The 4,738-nt window shown below is 41.6% G+C and overlaps 1 pseudogene; it reads right to left on the bottom strand.

Moving 5' to 3' along the window:
• Positions 1-2,085: 2,085 nt before the first annotated feature.
• LOC138163345 (alpha-enolase pseudogene) lies at positions 2,086-3,413 on the bottom strand (annotated as a pseudogene).
• Between the last annotated feature and the right edge of the window lie 1,325 nt (positions 3,414-4,738).

The following is a 4,738-nucleotide window of genomic DNA, read 5'->3' as shown; positions in this document are numbered from 1 at the left end:
TAGTTCTCTGACTTTAGCAGTCAGAGAACTAAATTTAAAAAAAAAAAGATACTGGGATAGGGCACTGTGTGTGTGGTTGCACCAGTTCTGAAGGAAAGGGGACTATTGCCTCAACAAAACAACAACTTTGTGGAGGTACTGAGGCAGGTGAAAATAGAATTCCGCATTGAAGAAGAACACTGAGATGGCTTTGAAGGATCTGCCATCAAAGGCTAAGGAATCTTAAAGTGAGTGATAGGGACCTAGAGGGGTGGAGGAGAATGACAAATTATCAAAGATCTCAGGAAGAAGAAAACTCAATTAAAGACTTTTGAGCAAAGCAGATAAACCAAACAAGGAAGATACGAATAGCATAAAGAAATATGGTCTCCAGATTATGTAAAAGATTTTAGGAATCTATCAATAAGTTTTATAAATCAAAGGAAAATGAATTCATATCTGATGAGGCAAAAAAAAATCCAGTGGGTTCTCAAGACAGCTTGAAATCACAACAGGATGCTCCTGAAAGTTTTCAAAGAGAAATAAGAGTTTCGAAAACAGAATTTATTGATAACAGACTAGAAATAATTTGCAGAATAGAAAAACTTGAGTTTTTACTCACAAGTCTCTTCAAAGAAGCAAGAGAGAGGATAACTTATTGGGAATGCAAATATATAGAACTGAAGGACAATCTGAAAGAACGAAAACAAACAGCAATACATTAAAAGAAAATATGATCTCCATGCAGGCAAAACATATTTGTCTTTAAGACAAAATTCATTTAGATAATATAAGGATCATAGACCTCCCAGAAAAACAGAACAAATCAGAAAACCTGAATATCATAAAACAAACAAACAAAAAAAGACCAAGAAAACTACCCAGAATTTCTGAATACAGAAAAGAAAATGTCAATAAAAAGAATTCTTAAATTACCTCCAGGGGAAAAAAAATATGCAATCAGTCAGGAACTCACAGATTACATTCAGGAAATACACACACACACACACACACACACACACACACACGAGCTAAAATTCTTAAGTGATACTCTTTGAGAATTATCACTGAAAAATTCAGCATCCTGTGGTCAACCTAGTGATGATCCTTTCTAAAATTTTCTCTGAGGAGAGGATAGAAATAGCATCCATCACTTAGTATCTAACAAAAGCCTTTCTGCTTGGTAGGACCTTCAATACATTCACTCTATTGAAATATTCTTAAGGAAATCTTCCACAAAGATGTGTACTTTAGAGGAGGACAAGAAAGTGATTAAGAGGAAACTAGTGCAAGTGGTTTACTTAATTTTTTTTTTGGAGTTACCAAATACTTTTATTCTGCACATAGAAGGCACTATCTGGCCTATGGGGTCATCAGGGCTGCATCACAAGTGTATGGCTTCACACATTAACCTCAGGGTTGGGAGTGAGAACAGGTCATTCTATCCCAGTCACAGAATGACAGGGGTGTGCCGACAAAGAGCCAGATGATCAGGAAGTCTCTGGTGTAAGACAGTTCTAATGAACCAGTGAGAACATCAGAGAAAGGTAGAGGGGAGAGGAAAGTTAAGTAGCAGAGTCCCCTGCCCCCAAAACAAAACTGATCTACCATGTTTCCCCGATAATAAGACACTGTCTTATTAATTTTTTTGGAAAGAAAAACACCAGAGGGCTTATTTTCAGGGGAGGGCTTATGTTGTCCTGCCTCAGCTCTCCTCCGCGGCACTGCTCTCAATGGCGCCAGCAAGCAAATCACTGGGGAAGAACAGGATGATGTGCTCACTGCTGCAGCTCTGATTGGATGCAGCTCGGAGCGCGGAGTGCATTTCCCGGGAGGGGGGGGGAACGGTGCATACAGAGGGTACCGTAATGTAGCGTGTAGCGCAGGGGATCACCTTCACTACAGTAGCAATCTCAATAGGGCTTATTTTCGGGGGAGGGCTTATTTTAGAGGAATCTTACACAGTAAGGGGAGGGCTTATTTTTTGGATAGATCTTATTATCGGGGAAACATGGTAGTACTCATGCTGCCCATTCTTAGGACAGGAGCTGACATCTACAGAGGTGCCTGTAGCCTGCGACCTCTTAGGCCTCCTGGCCACAGAGCTTATTTGGCCCGAGGGTTTCTGAAGTTCCATCCAGCATATTTAGCCTTGCTGCCCAGTTCTTCCTCAATTCTGAGAAGCTGTTTGTACTTGGCCAGGCACTGAGATTGGCAGGGGCAGCAGTCTTGATCTGCCCAGTGCAGAGACCCATCAGCACATCTACAATGAAGGTATCTTCAGTCTCCCCAGAATGATGGGAAATCATTACTCCCCACTCATTGGACTTTCACACCTGGAGAGATTCAGTCACAGAGCCAATCTGGTTCACTTTGAGTAGGAGGCAGTTGCAGGCTTTCTCATTCACAGTCTTTTCAAAGCGCTTGGGATTGGTCACTGTGAGGTCATCCCCTACCACCTGAATGCCTGCAGTAGCTGTGAAGTTCTTCCAAGCTTCCCAATCATCCTGGTCAAAAGAATCTTCAATAGACACCACTGGATAGTACTTGACAAAGCTCTTGTAGACGTCTCCAAGCTCAGAAGGGGAGATGTATCTGCTGGGATCATCAGGAGACTTGAAGTCTAAGTCATATTTCCCAGAGCGGAAGAATTCTGAGGCAGCAACATCCAGGCCAATTACAACCTTATCAGTATAGTGAGCCTTACTAATAGCATTCTTTAGCACGTCCAGAGCTTCTTTATTCTCCAGGATGTTCGGAGCAAAGCCGCCCTCATCCCCCACATTGGTGGCGTCCTGTCCATATTTCTGCTTACTCAAACTCTTCAAGTTGTGGTAGACCTCACCTCTAATGTGCATGGCCACGTTAAAGTTTGCTGCTCCAACAGGGAGGATCATGAACTCCTGCATGGCCAGCTCGTTAGTAGCGTGGGAGCCACCATTGATCACGCTGAAGGCTCAAACTGGCAGGATGACTTCATAGTTGCCTGCAAGGTCAGCAATATGGTGTTACAGAGAGAAACCTTTCTCAGCAGCTCTGGCCTTACAAACAGCCAGAGATACTCGCAATATGGCATTTGCACCAAATTTAGATTTCTTCTCAGTGCCATCCATCTCTATCATTAATTTGTCAATGTTCTCCTGCTCCACAACATTCAGTTTTGGCTAATCAGAGTCGAGGAAATAATTTTACTGATGTGTTCAACCGCTTTTGAGACACCTTTCCCCATGTAGCGGGTCTTATCATTGTCTCGGAGCTCCAAGGCTTCATGGATACCAGTAGAAGCACCACTGGGCACAGCAGCTCGGAACTGACCTTTTTCAGTGTAGAGATCAATTTCAACAGTGGGGTTTCCACGAGAGTCAAAGATCTCTCTTGTCTGGATCTTGTAAATAGACATGTTGAGTTTCTGGTTGGGGGTTCCTCCGCTGGGCTCAGAGAAAAGAGGCCGAGGGCGACTTAACTTTTTTAAAATCCTAATTCAAGGGTTAACAAGTGGTTTGAGGTTAGTTGTTTTTTGTTTTTTTCCTAGCTATCCAAGTGTTAGGTTAGGGGGAGGATTTCTTCCAACTCTAAAATCCTACAATTCTTTAGCCTGGAAATCAAGGATTTCCACAATTGGATGTTACCATACATTTCCAGTCCTACCTCACACTGCTCCCATCTATATAAAATCCAAAATGCTTAACTGCTTCCCAGGAAAATTGTAGACCACATCATTAAAAAGATGCAAAATCAACCAATCAATCATCAAATATTTATTAAGCACTTTTTTTTTGCTTTTTGAAGGGGGAGGAAGGGCACTTGGTGTTGTGACTTGCCCAAGGTCACACAGCTCAGCTAGTAAGTGTGCCAAGTGTCTGAGGTGGGATTCGAACTCAGGTCCTCCTGACTCCAGGGCCAGTGATCTATTCACTGCACCACCTAGCTGCCCCAAGCAGTTTGGTTTTTTTTGTTTGTTTGATTTTTAGGAAAAGTAAGTAGCAGTAGTCACAAAGTAGTAGTATGGCTTCATCAAAAACAGGTCATGACAAAGTAACATAATTTCCTTTTTTGGACAATGTTACTATATTGATCAGAGGATGTCAGTAAATAATTTGATAAAGGCTCATGCTGCCCTTGTAGAGAAGATGGAGGGTTATAGATTCAATACTGCTTTCTAGTTGGTAGGATTCAGAACTGGTTGAAAGGCTGGACACAAAGAATAGTCATTAATGGATTGGTTAAAGGATCCATAAATGAACTCAAAATAAGTCAGCAGCATGATATTGCAGGAAAAAAGAAAAAGGCTAATGAAATGTAAAGGTTGTTTTTGAAAAGAAAGAATACTGTCAAGGATAAGGGAGGTCATAAGCCACTGCACCAGAATTCATCTAGATTATTGTGTTCAATTCTGGGAGCTACATTTGAGGAAGGACTTTGATAAGATAGAGAATGTCAAGTTCAGGGTGTCCAGGATGGTGAAACTCACGAGATTATGCCATATGAGGACTGGTCAAAAAGAATTGGGGCTGGAGAAGAGAAGAGTTAGAAGGAAATATAAAAATGGCCTTCAAATATTTAAGTCTATCATATGAAAGAGGGAATGGACTTCTCTTGCTTGGGTCTAGCGGGTAGAACTTGGAACAATGGGAGTTGTATGGAAGAAGATTTGAGCAGGATGTCAGGAAAATCTTTAAAATTAGAGCTATCCACAAGTGAAATGGGTTATCTCAGAAGGTAGTAGCTTCCCTTTCACTAAAAACCTTCCTGAAAATAC

This window comes from Petaurus breviceps, unplaced genomic scaffold (assembly GCF_028583685.1).
Source record: "Petaurus breviceps papuanus isolate PSGF00001 unplaced genomic scaffold, PetGlider_PUasm1.0 125, whole genome shotgun sequence".
Classification (NCBI taxonomy): domain Eukaryota; kingdom Metazoa; phylum Chordata; class Mammalia; order Diprotodontia; family Petauridae; genus Petaurus; species Petaurus breviceps.
The sequence above is the reverse complement of the archived record's forward strand: the minus strand, read 5'-3'. Positions and strand labels throughout refer to the sequence as shown.